At 36.3% G+C, this 19053-nt stretch overlaps 1 pseudogene; it reads left to right on the forward strand.

The window, feature by feature from the left end:
* The first annotated feature begins 603 nt into the window (after positions 1-603).
* On the forward strand, positions 604-702 carry LOC116583783 (annotated as a pseudogene).
* The last annotated feature ends 18351 nt before the right edge of the window (positions 703-19053 follow it).

The following is a 19053-nucleotide window of genomic DNA, read 5'->3' on the forward strand; positions in this document are numbered from 1 at the left end:
AAGAAGTAATAATACAAGGTAGAAATAATTTGTTTTAAAGACTATAACAGATATCATTGTGAAAAGCAGTTTGCAACTTAAACTACTGTGGTTCATCTGAAATACATTTATAGTTATAAAAAGCACAGCTAAACATCTGCAGAGGAAAGAAAGCAGTAGAGGTTTAGAAGGGCAAGTTAGTAAAGCTTCCCAGAATTATCTCAGGGCCTGTAAGGGAATGTTAAAACAAGAGGTTTCCCCAACAGCGGCCAGAAACAGAACTGGAGCTGCCAAGAGTTAGAGGAAGCAAACACAGAGTGGAAGGACTCAAGGGATTTTTTTCTTAAAAGCTCCAAGTAAGGAAATGTAGATAGGTGCTAACTTCTGAAGTAGAAGAATATAGAAATAGAATGGGTTGAGCCTTGTATGATCAGCACAGTCTGTACACAAACAAGAGGATCTATTCCATAATATGCAAAGTACTCATTACAGTGATTTCCAAAGAGTGGTTTCTTAGTTGCTACTTTAGATGGGATAAAACTAAGTTTACACATGTGTTAATAAATCAGGAGTTTGGTCAGAAAGTTTCAAAAATGCATTTGCAAAAGAAAACAGAATATATGAGTGCTTGCTTTGGTGGTATATATACTAAAATTAGAATGATACAGAGAAGATTAGCATGGTTCCTACACAAGGATGACACCAAATTTGTGAAGCATTTCTGAAAGAAAGAAAGAAAGAAAGAAAGAAAGAAAGAAAGAAAGAAAGAAAGAAAGAAAGAATATGTGAGTGAAAAGTCAAAAAAGGCAGCACAGGAAAGCCCAAGTAATTCATACTCTTAAAGATTGACAAGCAGTTGAGTCAAGTTCATGATCAATTTGGAAAGCATATTCAGGAATTTAAGAAGACAGTAACTATTATTGATGGGTTATTTTTGCTTCAATTTATCCTAGCCAAGTCATTTATCCTCTCTCATTCCTCTTTCTTATAATCTTCTAAGTCACTCATAGTCTAAATATTTGTCAAATGGAAATTTACAGAGATTCATGTTAAAAAAAACTTTACAATAAAATGTAAATCTATGTTGATTACACTTCCATCATTAAGGGTTTAGTAGTAACTTTAGACACACTGTAGAAATAATGTATAGAATGTTCAATGCATTTATTCTATAAGGAGTTATAAATGTAAGATTGTACCAGATAGCTGTCACTATCTCCTAATGTATTATAAGACAGTGTTGGTAACTGCTATGCATTTTAAAGGTTGTTTCTTTTTTTACCAAAATTCTGGATAACTGGATATTAGAGAGCTTATTTAAAGCCACACTCTCTGAACTCAATAAAATATACAAACTTTTTTTTAGGTTCTAATACAGTTTATACTACTTTCTACATTTTAATGTTACATAAAACTGGATGTCTAATTAAATAAATGAATTGAATGATAAATCTTAATAGGGTGATGATAATGTGTTAACATCAGGATATTTATCCAAGAGGAAGTCAGAACAAAGTAAAAACCCTTGTGATATACATTTTTATTGTGTGTTTCTAGAGAACATATTCCTCTTTTTTTTAACTTTATTTTATTTTTTCAGTTTCCAAGATTCATTGTTTATGCACCACACCCAGTGGAAGGCATTCCTTAAGGATGTTTATCCTGGGGGGCTCTTGTATGGCTCAGTCAGTTTGGTATCTGCCCTCAGCTCAAGTTATAACACCAGGGCCCTGGGATCAAGCCCCACATTGGAATCAAGCTCAGTGGGGAGCCTTCCTCTCCCTCTCCTTCTGCCACTCCCCCTGCTTACACTTGCTCTCTCTCCCTCTCTCTCTCTATGTCAAATAAATAAGTAAAGTCTTTATTTTAAAAAATGATATTTATCCTGTACTTATACAACAGTTTTCCCTAACATTAGAACCTCCATGCTCCAAATTACACCTAACCATTCAATCTACTACCATCAACTAAACTTCTCATAGTCAATGCTTTCTATGCACTTTTGCACAGAGTCCCACTATTTTAAATATTCCCACAGTGCCTTCCCAAATAAAGCACAAACACCCCAATCTCTTTATACTTCAGATGAATTTTAATGTAGCTTATCAAGACATCTTATGAATCCCAGTCTGTACTTAACTTTCCACAACTTTGAATTACTCCAGCACATATTAACAGTTTATATCACAAGAGAATAATTTTGTCATATATAGGAATTATTATCCCAGAATGATGTAAAAGATAAGGCTTCTTCTTGCAACAAGATCTCAAATTCCTTCAGGAGAGGGCTCAAACACTGCAGTTGATCTTCCATAGTATCTGCTTCAGTGTTGTCATTCAACCAAAAGGACTTACCGGATATTTCTTTGTACTCTTAGCATTGTACAACGTATTATGGATATAGATTGAGTAAAGATTTTTGTCTATGTATAGAGCAGACTATGAATAAATGTCTCTTGTACAAATGAGTACATGCAGTAATGGACTGTGTTTTCTCACTCGTGCATGTTTCTTGGATTTGAGTATCTTTTCCCTTGGTTCTACAATTTCTGTGGAATGGCCACCTTTCCAAGCATACTCTTTTAAATACATCTTCTAATGCAAACAGAAATTTGCAACACTTACCATTAAATTACCAACATTTAAGTCCAACAATTATAAGCAATGTGTGGGTGATACCTAGGCCAAATAATAAATAAACTCTGATCTTCAGAGTATTGTGAAGGAATAGAAGGGGCACTGGGCTGAGTCAGTGTTCTGGGCTCTATCTTTAGTTTTTGTCTATTATACTGGACCAGTTACTTGGTCTCTTTAGACCTGCTTCTCATATAGCCATATTTAAACCTTGTGTCTCAAAGTGTGTTTTGTGGACCAGCAACATGAGCATTGCCTAGGAACTTGTTAGAAATGCAGAATCTCAAGCCCCAACCTAGACCTACTGAATCATGGATTAAAGTCCACATTTTAATAGGGTTTCCAAGCTGATCTGTATACTAATTAAAGTTTGAAGGTATTTCCCTGGATTATGAGATTTTTGATGACAAGGACTATCATATTCACCAGTGTATCCCCAAACTTTTATTAATGAGCCCAATATGTAGTAGGTATTCAATAATTTGTCCAAAGGATGAATGAAAATGTAAAAAGAAAAGGCCAAGATTGATTGTTTCTCTGGTCCTATCCACGTCTAATACTCTATAATTGTAGCCCAAGTTTAAACTGGTTTATTTTAAGATAGTCAAATTGGGACTTAAGGTTAAATCCTGCATGGGGAATAATGTCTCTGACCTATTTTTCCATCTGCAAAATAATAAATTATATGCAAACTCATAGCACAATATTCTGGATCAAATTAGATGAAAAACGCTGGAGACTAAGGGTGTGTGTGTGTGGTGTGTGTTGTGTGTGTTTCTTCTACAATCATTACTTGTATAAACCCAACTGGGATCCTGGATCTTGGCATTAAAGATGTTCAGTACATTTTTAGAAGTGGGGGAAAAAAAGGTTGTCCTAGTCAGCTGTATTTATAGCTCCAGTCTACTAACCAGCTTTAAATAATAACAACAGAAAGAGAATGTATACAATTATTTATAGATACTGTCAAACGGTGTGCACCAAACTTCTTTTCCCTCTTCCACTACTTGTCTCTTGCTTTCAGAGAGTTTAAATAATCTCAGACCCACTCCTGGGCTTTTGACTGCCCAATCACTTGGCTTTCACTTTTCTCCAAACATAAAATTCGTAAGCTCACATATTCTCTAACAAGACTCAGTTGTTACAACAACATTCTAAGTAAAAATGCAGAAATGTTTATCTTGCAAAAATATCTTCTTATATTTCAATGCCATTGAAGTTTGAAAATGTAGGTGTTGTTATCTGATGACTAATAATGTTGAGCAGAAAATACATTTGACCCATGAACAACAGGAGTTGGAACTGTGTAGGTCGACTTATATGCATATTTGTTTTCAATAAATATAGACCAGTACTGTAACTGTATAGTTACTTCCTTAGAATTTTCTTCATAACATTTTCTTTTCTCTGGCTTATTTTATGAGAAAAATGCAGTATATTATATATAACATACAAAATATATGTTAATTGACTATGTTATTGGTAAGGTTTCCAGCCAACAGTAAGCTATTAGTAGTTGAGTTTTGGGGGTATCAAAAGTTATATGCAGATTTTTTATTGTATAGGGGGTCAGCATCCCATCCCCAGGATTGTTCAAGGATCAACTGTATCTATATCTAAGAGTATCAGATTTGCATAATCCAAAATACAAATGGCTTTGTAGTAAAGCTTGAAATCCAGCAATGTGATACTCCCATTTTTGTTTTTCTCTTTCAATATTTCCTTAGCAATGCAGGGTCTTTTCTGGTTCCATACAAATTTTAGGATTGTTTGTTCCAGCAGTTTGAAAAATGTTGGTGAAATTTTGATCAGAATGGTATTGAAAGTATAGATTGATCTAGGCAGTATAGACATTTTAACAACATTTATTGTTCTGATCCATGAGCATGGAATGCTTTTCCATCTTTTTGTGTCTTCTTTAATTTTTTTCATGAGTGTTCTATAGTTCCTCGAGTACAGATTCTTTACCTTTTTGGTTAGGTTTATCCCCAGGTGTCTTATGGTTCTAGGTGCTATAGTAAATGGAATCAATTCTTTAATTTCCCTTTCTATATTTTTGTTGTTAGTGTATAAGAAAGCAACTGATTTCTGTACATTGATTTTGTATCCTGCAACATTACTGAATTGCTATACCACTTCTAGTAGTTTGGGGTTAGAGTCTTTTGGGTTTTCCATATAAAGTATCATGTCATCTGCGAAGAGGGAAAGTTTGATTTCTTCTTTGCCAATATGATTACCTTTTATTTCTTTGTGTTGTCTGATTTCTGTTGCTAGGACTTCCAGTACTATGTTGAACAATAGTGGAGAGAGTGGGCATCCTTGACATGTTCCTGATCTCAAAGGGATGTCTGTCAGCTTTTCCCCATTGAGAATGGCATTTGTTGTGCATTTTTCGTAGATAGATTTTATGAAGTTGAGAAAGGTTCCCTCTATTCCTATACTTTGAAGAGTTTTAATCAGGAATGGAAGCTGTATTTTGTCAAATGTTTTTTCTGCATCAATTGAGAGGACCATGCTGTTCTTTTCTCTTCTCTTATTGATTTGTTCTATCACATTGATTGATTTATGAATATTGAACCACACTTGCATCCCATGGATAAGTCCCACCTGGTCATGGTGTATAATCTTTTTAATGCACTGTTGGATCCTATTAGCTAGGATCTTGTTGAGAACCTTGGCATCTATATTTGTCAGGGAGACTGGTCTAAAATTCTCCTTTTTGATGGGGTCTTTGCCTGGTTTGGTCACAGGGTAATGCTGGCATCAGAGAAAGAGTCTGAAAGTTTTCCTTCTGTTTATATTTTTTTTGAAACCACTCAGGATAATAGGTGTTATTTCCTCTTTGAATGTTTGATATAATTCCCCAAGGAATCTGTCAGGTCCTGGGCTATTGGTTTTGGGGAATTTTTTGATCACTGCTTCAATCTCATTAGTAGATGTGGTCATTCAGATGTCAATTTCTTCCTGTTTCAGTATTGGAAGTTTATACGTTTCCAGAAATGCATCCATTTCTTCTAGGTTGCTTAACTTATTGGCATATAAGTGCTGATAATAATTTCTGATTATTGTTTCTATTTTCTTGGTGTTATATCACCAAGACATGGTCCTCTCACAAAAACAGACACATAGACCAGCAGAACAGAGTCGAGAGCCCAGATATGGACCCTCAACTCTATGGTCAAATAAACTTTGACAAAGCAGGAAAAATGTACAGTGAAAAAAAGACAATCTCATCAATAAATGGCGCTGGGAATATTGGACAGCTATGTATAGAAGAATGAAACTTGACCATTCTCTTACACCATACACAAAGATAAACTTGAAATGGATAAAAGACCTCAATGTGAGGCAGGAATCTAACAAAATCCTTGGGGAGAACATAAGCAGTAACTTCTTCAACATTGGCCACAGCAACTTCTTTCAAGACGTATCTCCAAAGGCAAAGGAAACAAAAGTGAAAATGAATTTTTAGGACTTCATCAAGATTAAAAGCTTCTGCACAGCAAAGGAAACAGTCAACAAAACAAAGAGGCAACCCACAGAATGGGAGAAGGTATTCGCAAATGACACTGCAGAAAAAGGGCTGATATCCAAGATCTATAAAGAACTCCTTAAACTCAACACCTAAGAAACAAATAATCACGTCAAAAAAATGGGCAGAAGACATGCACAGACACTTCTCCAAAGAAGACATACAAATGGCTAACAGACACATCAAAAAATATTCATCCTCACTATCCATCAGGGAGATTCAAATCAAAACCACATTGAGATACCACCTTACACCAGTTAGAATGGCAAAAAATTATCAGGACAGGAAACAACAAGTGTTGGAGAGGATGTGGAGAAAGGGCAACCCTCTTACACTGTTGGTGGGAATGCAAGTTGCTGCAGCCACTTTGGAAAACAGTGTGGATATTCCTTAAGAAATTAAAAATAGAGCTATTCTTTGACACTGCAATTGCACTACTGGGTATTTTCCCCCAAAGAAACGGATGTAATGAAAAGAAGGGTCACCTGTACCCCAATGTTCATAGCAGCAATGGCCACAGTAGCCAAACTGTGGAAAGAGCCAAGATGACCTTCAATAGATGAATTGATAATGAAGATATGGTCCATATGTACAATAGAATATTACACCTCCATCAGAAATGAAGAGTACTCAACTTGTGTATCAACGTGGATGGGACTGGAGGAGATAATGCTGAGTGAAATAAATCAAGCAGAGGGAGTCAATTATCATATGGTTTTACTTACTTGTGGAGCATAAGGAATAACTTGGAGGATATTTTAGAAGGAAAGGAAAAATGAATTGGGGGAAATCAGAGGAGGAGACAAAGCATGAGAAACTATGGGCTCTGAGAACAAACTGAGGGTTTTGGAAAGGATGGGGTGGGAGAATGGGTTATCCTGGTGGTGGTTGTTAAGGAGGGCATAGAATGCATGGAGCACTGGGTGTGGTGCATAAACAATGAATTTTGGAATACTGAAAAAAGTTTTAGAAAAAAAACTTGCTGGGAGAAAAATACAACCTGGATTACCACAAATGGTTTGAAATTTGGCTAAAAAGCAAACCATATAGCTAATTCCACACATAACATTATTCTCACATTTTAAATTGGTTGATAGTGAATATAACCAGAACAACTGAAAAGTCTGACTTTCCTCTTTTGACACCTGAATTATTCTGAGATATACATAAACAAAATATTTATTAAAAAAAAAAAAAACCTGGTGCCAAAAAAAAAAAAACAGGCATTCACCCAAGAAACATTACTAGGTGCTTTGAGTTATTCAAATACAGTTTTTCTGTACATGATTTTATGTGATAGTTTAGTTGCCTGTGGCTTCCCTATTCCCATAAGTCAAAGCCCAAACTCACCAGTAACCAAATATCTTAAAAACTGCTTGGCATGCTCTAAAATCTAATTGACCCTGTTTAAGTACAATCATGATAATAGATATAAAGCAGTGTATTTATTCCCAAGGTCTGCTGTTTAAAAAAAAATGCTATTAACTGAATGGCTTAAACAATAGACTTATTCTTTCACAGTTCTGGAGGCTGGAAGTTTGAAATCACGGTCTTTGCAAGGTCACACTCCCTCTGTAGCCTCTACAGGTGGATCCTTCCCTGCTTCTTCCAATTTCTGGTAGCCCCAGGTTTTCCTTGGTTTATGGCAGCATAATTTTAACCTCTGCCTCTGTCTTCACATGGCCATCTTCCTTGTGTCTGCTTTTTCTTATTACAATGTGACAACAGTCACAATGGAGTAGGACCCACCTTCACCCATTATGACCTCATCTTAACTTAGTTACATCTCCAAAGACCCCGTTTGCAAAGAAGGTCACATTTACAGGTACCAGGGATTAAGCTTCAACATATCTTTTGTGGGACACAATTCAACCCACAACAGTGGGCAAAATGTCTGGATGCCCCTTCAGGTTCTAGATTTCCTTGAGTCTTCTATTCAAAGTTGATCAAGCAATCCAATTGCATTCTATATTACTAACTTTAATACATTCTTTGTAAAATACTGACTAAATGTGGTACACAGTAAATGCAAGCAGAGATTCAATTTATTTATCTTAATATCACTTAAGTATCTTCCAGATCCCACCCTGAATTAATAAATACACATCTTGGAACTAAGATCAAATACACAGTCATTAAAAACCAAAACCACAGATGTCTCAGACTATGTGTGGTCAACGGCTTTAAGCAGACTGTCTATTACAACCTGTTCCAACTGCTACTTCCAGGTGGTGGACAAACCAAGCCTCAGGGAAGCTGCATTGCTTCAATCTAGCTACAGGGTAAAGAAATCACCTTTAAAAAAATTTCTCCCTTAGGTAATGTAGGTGATTCTTAATTGCCTTCCTCCTTCTCCTTAAATATTTCCTTTGGAAAAGTGAGTAGCACACAATTTCTTTTATTTGGAGAGACTCTAGTATTTATATGGATGCTGATGGTAGAGAAAATTGATATTCCTACTGTGGAAGGATAACCAGTCACAGTGGCAGGATTGGATAAGAGTGTCTTAAGGAAAGTACAAGCTCTATTAGAGATTAGAGTTACACTCTTGTAAAAGAAAATGATTTAATCCAACACTGCAGAACAACACTTTTTTGGAAGAATTTTTGGAATATTTTGCTGCTAGACCTGATTAACTTTTTTTTATTAATATATAATGTTCTTCTGCCTGAAACTCTTGCTAGATTCCTACACCATCCTTCCAAGTCTGAGTTTATGACTGACCAGTCACTGAGTCCTGGCAGAACCTCAGCACCATCTTAAATTCCAGTACATATTGCTGGCTTAGGATGCCTACTAAAGGCCTACTAAAGGCCAATTTTCTGCTGTTCATGTCTATATTGCCTGTCAGAACTTAGTGGAAGACCTCCTTGGATCTCAGTTTATATTCTTGTGTCTCATATTTCTAACCTGCTCTTCTAGTACTCAGTCAATTACGGGTTCCAGTCTACCTTGGTCTGACCCATTCTAAACTCCAGTTATGAATTGGGATGATAGTTTATTAAAAAGTGATAACTCTGAATAGGCAATCTGTCAAAATATAAGCACTTCCTTGAAATAGAAATATAGTCACATATTAACTTGCTTTAGAGATGAATTAGGGTACTTGACATTTTCTACTATTATTTATTGTGTATTTTGAAGGATTGGGACTTCTATTTCCCCCTAGGTAGTAGGATCAAGCTTTTATTTATATATTTATTGGGAGTATTTATTTCAAACATTGTTTCAAGGTTAAGCCTTCATGGAATTTATACAGGTATTATTTTAAGAGTTTCATACTGATGTTGAGAACTTTTTAAATTTGACAACTCTCAGATCCATCAGATGAATGAATATTTGCTTAATAAGAAACCTCTGTTGTGGACTGAATGGTGTCCTTCTAAATGTGTATGTCGAAATTCTAACCCCCAGTAGCCCAGAAGGTGACTATGTTTTGAAACAGGGCCTGTTAAGAGGTAAATAAGTTACTGAGGTCATAAGGGTAGGATCCTAATCTGTTAAGATTGATGTCCTCATAAGAAGAGGACAAAACAACAGACATATACACTCACAGAGAAAAGACCATGGGAAGAGGACAAGAAGATAGCCATCTGCAAGCTAAGGAGAAAGGCCTCAGAAGAAGGAATCTGTTGGCCTTTGATCTTGGACTTTTAGCTTCCAAAAGTATTATAAAGTAATTATCCGTTGTTGAAACCACTCAGTCTGCAGTATTTAGTTACACCAGACTTAGCGAACTAATACACATGCCTTGAGGTCACAGTTCTCAAGTAAAGAACAAAGAGAGGGGAGAGGAGCAAGATGGTGGAGGAGTAGGAGACCTAAATTTCATCTGGTTCCAGGAAATCAGCTACATAGTTATTAAACCATTCTGAACACCTACAAACTCAACAGGAGGTTGAAGAGAAGAATATAAGCAATTATATGAACAGAAAAGCAACCACTTTCTGGAAGGTAGGATGTACAGAGGAATGAATCTGAGACAATATACTAGAAGATAGACCATGGGAGGAGGGGCCAGCTCCTGAGCAGCAGAACACAAAATTAGAGTGAACAGCAGAGACAAAATTAGAACTTTTCGAAGTCTGCTCCACTGAGGGACATGACTCAGAGGCTAAGTTGGGGGTGGATCCCTCACTGGGACAGTGTGGTCTCAGGACCTACAGGATCACAGAAGGACCTGGGGTGCCTGCGTGCAACAGAGCTGCAGTATTAGAGCAGGGAAGCCAGCTGCAGAGATAGAGCTGAGGAGTAGGCTTTCAGCTTGGGGTTACTTTAAACCATGATCCAAAGCACAGTCAGACCATTGCTCTTCAAGCAGGGACCGCACAAGTGGCAGATCTGGGAAGAACCCCCTTTCTCCACCAGGAGGAGCAGTGCAGGAGCACACTGCAGGAATGCAGTGTTTGGAAACTCCAAATGGGCCCATGTGCCAGAGAGAGAAATGCTCAGGAACAGACCAGGTGAGCACAGAGCACAGCTGGAGATGAGTGAGACAGGAGTGATTGACTATTTTTCTCTAAGGGTGCATGGAGGAGTGGCGCCCTGAGCTCTCAATTCTTCCAGGTCAGAGATTGGGGTGGGGGGCACCATTTTCATTCTTGTCCTCCAAAGCTGTACAGAAAGTATTCAGGGAACAGAAGTGACTGAGAGCAAATCCAAGCAGATTGCTTAGCCTGGCCCCTGGAAAGGGTGGTACAATTCCTACCTCTGGCAAAGACATTTGAGAATCACTGCAATGGGGCCCTCCCCCAGAAGATCAGCAAGAATGTCCAGCCAAAACCAAGTTTACTTATCAATGAGAACTGCAATATATCAGTGCTAGGGGAATACAGCTCATAGAAACCATGGCTTTTTCCCCATGATTCTTTAGTATTTCAAAGTTACATTTTTAAATTTTTCATCATTTTTTTTGTTTTTCTATTTTTTTATGAATGTTACCTATTTCGTATTTTAACCTATTTTAACTATTTTATCTTATCAATACCTTCTTAAAAATCCTTTCAAATTTTTATTTTTATACTCATATTCTATCTTTTCGTTGTATTTAACCTTGTTTTTTTGTATACATATAAGTGTTTCTTTCTTTAAAACTTTGGGATACAATTTCTTCCAACAGACTAGAATATACTCTAAATCTAGCATATGGTTTTGTTCTAGTCTCCAGCCTGATCACATTCTCTTTTTTTTTTCTCTTTTCAACCAACTTCCTATCAAATCAATACGTTTTTTATAAATATTTTTAAATTTTCATCTTTACAGTTATATCCCATCCTTTCATTGTGTCTATATAGATATATAGATATAGATATATAAAGTTTTCTATCTTTAAAATTTGGGGAGGCAGTTTCTTCTGAGAGACCAAAATACACTCAAAATCAAGTGTGTGGCTCTGTTCTATTCACCAATCTAATCATATTTTTTTCCTTTCTTCTCCCCCCAGTTTTGGGTCTCTTCTGAATTGGTTAGTTTATACTTTTCTGGGGTCATTATTACCCTTTTAGCATTTTCTTCTCTCATTCATCTATTATTTTCTGTACAAAATGACAAAGCTGAAAAAAATCACCTTTAAAAAAATAACAAGAGGGTGCCTGGGGGCCTCAGTTAAGTAAGAGACTGCCTTCAGCTCAGGTCATGATCCTAGAGTCTGAGGATCAAGTCCTGTATCACAATCCCTGCTCAGCTGAGAGTCTGCTTTTCCCTCTGCCTGCTGCTCCTTCCTATTGTGTGCATTCTCTCTCAAATGAATAAATAAAATCTTAAAAAAAAAAAAAGAACAAGAAGCAGTACCAACTGCTGGGGACCTAATCAATATAGATATTCATAAGATGTAAGAACTACAGATCAGAGTGATGATTATAAAAGTGCTAGCTGGATTTGAAAAAACCATAGAAGATTCTAAAGAATCCTTTCTGGAGAAATGCAATCCCTTTCGGGAGAAATAAAAGAACTAAAATCTAAGCAACTTGAAATTTTAAAAAGCTATTAATAAGGTGTATTTAAAAAACTGGGGATCTTACTGCTAAGATAAAGGAGACAGGAGAAAGAATTAGTGACAGAGAAGACCAAATGATGGAGAAAAAAGAAGACGGAGAAAAGGAGAAAAGGAGAATTCAAGAGATAAGTGATACCATAAGATACCATAAGATACCATAAGATGAAACAACATCAGAATAATAGGGATCCCAGAAGAAGAAGATAGAGAAAGGGGGGCAGAAGGTGTATTGGAGGAAATTATAGCAGAAAATTTCCCTAATTTGGGAAGGGAATAAGCACCAAAATTCAGAAGGCACAGAGAAATCCTTTAAAAATCAATAAAAATAGGTCAACAACCTGTCATCTAATAGTAAAACTTACAAGTCTCAGAGACAAAGAGAAAATCCTGGAAGCACTTCGAGATGAGAGGTGTGTAACCTACAATGGTAGAAATATTAGACTGGTAGGACCTATCCACAGAGATCTGGCAGGCCAGAAAGGACTGGTGTGATATATTTAGAGCACTAAACAAGAAAAATATGCAGCCAAGAATACTATATACAGCTAAGCTGTCAATGAAAATAGGAGAGATGAAAAGCTTCCAGGAAAAAAAAAAAAACTAAAAGAATTTGCAAACACCAAACTAGTCCCACAGGAAATATTGAAAGGAGTCCTCTAAGAAAAGAGAGAACCAAAAAGTAACATAGACCAGAAAGGAAAAGAGACACTATACATTAACCATCACCTTACAGGCAATACAATGGCACAAAATCCATATCTTTTGATAGTTACCCTGAATGTAAATGGATTAAATGCTCTAGTCAAAAAACATAGGGTATCAGAATGAATAAAAAAAAGAACCATTGATATGCTGTCTGAAAGAAACTCATTTTAAACCAAAAGACACCCCCAGATTTAAAGTGACAGGGTGGAAAACAATTTATCATGCTAATAGCCATCAAAAGAAAGTTGGGGTGGCAATCCTTATAACAGACAAGTTAGATTTTAAACCAAAGAGTATAATTGGAGATGAGAAAGGACACTCTATCATGCTTAAAGTGTTTGTCCAACAAGAAAATCTAACATATTTTAAATATTTATCCCCCTAACATGGGAGAAGATAAATATATATAGCAATTAATAACAAAATCAAAGAAATGCATCAATAGTAATACAATAATACTACGAGACTTTAACACCCCCCACACTGAAATAGATCATCTAAGCAAAAGATCAAGAAGGAAATAAAAGTGTTAAATGACACACAGGACCAAATAGACATCACAGGTCTATTCAGAACATTCCATCCCAAAGCAACAGAATACACATTCTTCTCTAGTGTACATGTATCAAGTGTGTGGCTCTGTTCTATTCACCAGAATAGACCACATCCTGGGTCACAAATCAGGTCTCAACCAGTACCAAAGAATTGGGATTATTACCTGCACACTATCAGACCACAGTGCTCTGAAGCTAGAACTCAATCAGAAGAGGAAAGTCGGAAAGAACCCAAATACATGGAAGCTAAAGAGGATCCTACTAAAGAATGAATGGGTCAACCAGGAAATTAAAGAAGAATTGAAAAAGTTCATGAAAAAAAATGATAATGAAAACACAACTGTTCAGAGTCAATGGGACACAGCAAAGGCAGTCCTGGGAGGAAAATCTATAGCTATACAAGCCTTTCTCAAGAAACAAGAAAGGTCTCGGGGGCACCTGGGGGACTCAGTGGGTTAAGCCTCTGCCTTCAGCTCAGGTCCTAATCTCAGGGTCTTGGGACCGAGCCCCGCATCAGGCTCTCTGCTCAGCGGGGAACCTGCTTTCCCTCTCTCTCCCTCTCTCTCTCTCTCTGCCTGCCTCTCTGCCTACTTATGACCTCTGTCTGTCAAGTAAAAAAAATAAAATATTAAAAAAAAAAAAAGAAACAAGATCTCAAGTATACACTATAACCCTACACCTAAAGGAGCTGGAGAAAGAACAGCAAAGAAAGCCTAAACCCAGCAGGAGAAGAGAAATCATAAAGAACAGAGCAGAAATCAATGAAATAGAAACCAAAAAAAAAAAAAAAAAAAAAACAGTAGAACAAATCAATCAAACTAGGACCTGGGTCTTTGAAAGAATTAATAAGATTGATAAACCCCTGGCCAGACTTATCAAAAAGAATAAAGAAAGGACCCAAATAAATAAAATCATGTATGAAAGAGGAGAGACCACAACCAACACCAAAGAAATACAAACTATAAGAACATATTATGACCAAATCTATGCCAGCAAAGTTGACTATCTGGAAGAAATGGATGCATTCCTAGAGACATATAAACTGTCAAAACTAAACCAGGAAGAAATATAAAACCTGAATAGACCCATAACCATTAAGGAAATTGAAGCAGTAACCAAAAATCTCCCAATAAACAAGACCTCAGAGCCAGATGGCTTCCCAGGAGAATTTCACCAAACATTTAAAGAAGAAGTAATACCTATTCTCCTGAAACTGTTCCCAAAAGAATAGAAATGGAAGGAAAACTTCCAAACTCATTTTATGAGGCCAGCATCACCTTGATCCCCAAACCAAAGACCCCATAAAAAAAAGAGAATTATGACCAGTATTCCTAATGAACACGGATGCAAAAATTCTCTCCAAAATACTAGTAACAGAATCCAACAGTACATTGAAAGGATTATTCACCACAACCAAGTGGGATTTATTTCTGGACTGCAAGGTTGATTCAACATCTGCAAATCAATCAGTGTGATACAATACATTAATAAAAGAAAGAACAAGAACCATAAGATACTCTCAATAGATGCTAAAAAAGCATTTGACAAAGTACAGCATCCTTTCCGGATCAATACTCTTCATAGTGTAGGGAGAGAGGGCACATACCTCAATATCATCAAAGCCATCTGTGAAAAACCCACAGCAAATATCATCTTCAATGGGGAAAAACTGAGTGCTTTTTCCCTAAAGTCAGGAAAATGACAAGGCTGTCCACTATCACCACAGTTATTCAACATAGTACTAGAAGTTTTAGCCCCAGCAATCAAACAACAAAAAGAAATAAAAGGCATCTGAATTGGCAAAGAAGAAGTCAAATTCTCACTCTTTGCAGATGATATGTTACTAAATGTGGAAAACCCAAAAGATTCCACTCCAAAAATGCTAGAACTCATATAGGAATTCAGAAAAGCATCAGGATATAAAATCAATGCACAGAAATCAGTTGCATTTCTATATGTCAACAACAAGACAGAAGAAAGAGAAATTAAGGAGTCAATCCCATTTACAATAACACCCAAAAACCATAAGATACCTAGGAATAAATCTAACCAAAGAGATAAAGAAGTTGTACTCCAAAAACTATAGAATACTCATGAAAGAAATTGAGGAAGATGCGAAGAAATGGAAAAACATTCCATGCTCATGAATTGGAAGAACAAATATTGTAAAAATATCTATGCTACCCAGAGCAATCTACACATTTAATGTAATCCCTATCAAAATATCTTTTTCAAAGAAATGGAACAAATAATCCTAAAATTTATATGGAACTAGAAAAAACCCCAAACAGCCAGAGAAATGTTGAAAAAGAAAGCCAAAGTTGGTGGCATCACAATTTCAGACTTCAAGCTCTATTACAAAGCTGTAATCATCAAGACAGTGTGGTACTGGCACAAAAACAGACACATATATCAATGGAAAATAATAGAGAACCCAGAAATGGACCCTCAACTCTATGGTCAACTAATCTTCAATAAAGCAGGAAAGAATATCCAATGGAAAAAGACAGCCTCTTCAACAAATGGTGTTGGGAAAATTGGACAGCCACATGCAGAAGAAAGAAACTGGACCATTTCCTTAGACCATACACAAAAATAGACTCTAAATGGTTGAAAGACCTCAATGTGAGACAGGAATCCGTCAGAATCATTGAGAATAACACAGGTAGCAACCTCTTTGAACTTAGCCACAGCAATTTCTTCCTAGAAACTTCACAAAAACAAGAGAACCAAGGGCAAAAATGAACTGTTGGGATTTCATCAAGATCAAAACTTTTGCACAGTCAACAAAACCAAAGACATCTGACAGAATGAGAGAAGATATTTGCAAATGACATATCAGATAAAGGGCTAATAGCCAAAATTTATAAAGAAATTATCAAACTCAACACCCAAAGAACAAATAATCCAATCAAGAAATGGGCAGAAGACATAAACAGACATTTCTCCAAAGAAGACATCCAAATGGCCAACAGACACATGAAAAAGTGCTCAACATCCTTTGGTATCAGGGAATTACAAATCAAAACCACAGTGAAATACCACCTCACATCAGTCCAAATGGCTAAAATTAACCAGTCAGGAAACAATAGGTATTGACGATGATGGGGAGAAAGGGGATTCCTCCTACGCTCTTGGTGGGAATGCAAGCTGGTACAGCCACTCTGGAAAACAGTATGGAGGTTTCTCAAAAAGTTGAAAATAAAGCTACCCTATAACCTAGCAATTGCACTACTGGTTATTTACCCCAAAGATACAAATGTAGTGATCCGAAAGGGCACATATACCCCAATGTTTATAGCAGAAATCTCCACAATAGCCAAACTGTGGAAAGAGCTGAGATGACCATCAACAGATGAATGGATAAAGAAGATGTGAGATTATATATATTTTTGATGGCTATATATATATATATATATATATATATGTGTGTGTGTATACGTACATATGTATTCATATATACGAATACATATGCAGCCATCAAAAAAATCTTGCCATTTGCAATGATGTGTATGGAACTAGAGGGTATTATGCTAAATGAAAGTCAATTAGAGAAAGACAATTATCATATGATATCACTAATGTGAGGAATTTGAGAAACAAGACAGAGGATCATAGGGAAAGGGAGGGAAAAATGAAACTAGATGAAACCAGAGAGGCAGACAAACCATAAAAGGTTCTTAACCTCAGGAAACAAATTAAGGGTTGCTGGAGGGGAGAAGGATAGTTGGATGGGGTGGCTTGGTGATGGACATTAGGGAAAGGTATGTGCTATGGTGAGAATCAATAAATTAACTAATTGAATTAAATTAAATTAATTTTTTTAAAAAAGAACAAAGTGAAAAGAGAATGATCTCTGATACTTTGCTAATATCTTACTCTTGATAATTGGTGCTTTACCAGAAAGTAAGTTGTAAGCAAGTACAATTTGTATTAAAAATAATATAGTCTAACAATAATTTTCAAAGACAAATTTTAGCTAGAAGATCCAGAAAGCAATTAATAGTCAAGAAACTGGATTATAATTTGTCTTGTCAGTTTTCCAGTCATGAGACCTTGTGCAAGGCACTTAAGTTCTCTGACCCTTGGCTTATTTATTTAGAAAAAGGGGATAACAAGCCTTGTCTTCCTCACCACAGAGTGTTATTAGGATCAAAATTAACAGGATGTAAAAGTATTTTGAATTTGCTACGTTCTATATAAATATAAAGACTTTGTTTTAGTAAAAACATTCACAAAGAGGTCTTTTTGTCTTTCCATATTTATCAAATGTGAGAGAATAAGTGTAAGGTAATACATTGTATACTCAACAAAAACTGCATGGGAGAACAAATCTAAGGATTGAACAAAAAAAAAAGGATGGAGAACAAATCTTGTGATACACTTTGGAAGTTAAAAGTATCAGCTTTGACACAGAAAAGACTAAGTCTAAGCTCTGCTACTTTCAGACCCATGCAAAGCTTTAAACATTCATTTCCTCATTTGTAAAGTGGGGAAAATAACATTTACCTCATGTTATTTACCATAGTAATTGAGATAATAACAAATGTAAAGGAGGCAACACAACATTAGCACAACATATGGTAAGTACAAAATAAGTGTTCATTACTACCATTATTAATAATATTATAATTATTTCTAAGAACCTAAACATTATTCAGGAAACTGTGAGTGTTCTCAAACTTTCCCAAACCACAAATACATTACATCCTACTACCCTCAACTCTGACAGATAAGCCTTGCAGAATAACTAAAGAAAGCAAAACTTAGAAAGTGATAATGGAAAGGAAATGTTTCAAAGGGAAAATGTGCATGTGGTTTTCATTATCCTGAAAAAGAAGCAAAAGCCTAAGTTTGTAGTGTCAGGACAAATTGAATGATACAACCCAATGCTGGTTTCTACATTAGAGGATTGTGCATGTGGGCAGGCATAAGCTATAGTGAATCTGATCAGATTGTCACAGGTCAGCATTTGAGTGTGGAAGTTCAAACTGGGTTAAATAAAGAAACAGAATGTTTATAGCAGCAATGGCCACGGTCGCCAAACTGTGGAAATAACCAAGATGCCCTTCAAAGGACGAATAAATAAGGAAGATGTGGCCCATATACACTATGGAGTAGTATGCCTCCATCAGAAAGGATGAATACCCAACTTTTGTAGCAATGTGGACGGGACTGGAAGAGATTATGCTGAGTGAAAGAAGTCAAGCAAAGAGAGTCAATTATCATATGGTTTCACTTATTTGTGGAGCGAAACAAATAACATGGAGGACTTGGGGAGTTAGAGAGGATAAGAGTGTTGGGGGAAATTGGAAGGGGAGGTGAACCATGAGAGACTACGGACTCTGAAAATCAATCTGAGGGGTTTGAAGTGGCGGGGGAATGGGAGGTTGGGGGAACCAGGTGGTGGGTATTACAGAGGGCACGGATTGCATGGCGCACTGGGTGTGGTGCAAAAATAATGAATACTGTTATGCTGAAAATAAATAAAAAATAAATTTAAAAAAAATAAAGAAGCAGAATTAAGGACAGAAAATTAGGAAAAGAGGAGCAAATGAGGTGGTTCACACAGAAGAATAGCTAGGGTAGGACACAAAAGATGCCTGTTTTTGTTTTTGTTTGTTTTTTTTTTTTAAGATTTTATTTATTCATTT

This window comes from Mustela erminea, chromosome X (assembly GCF_009829155.1).
Source record: "Mustela erminea isolate mMusErm1 chromosome X, mMusErm1.Pri, whole genome shotgun sequence".
NCBI lineage: Eukaryota > Metazoa > Chordata > Mammalia > Carnivora > Mustelidae > Mustela > Mustela erminea.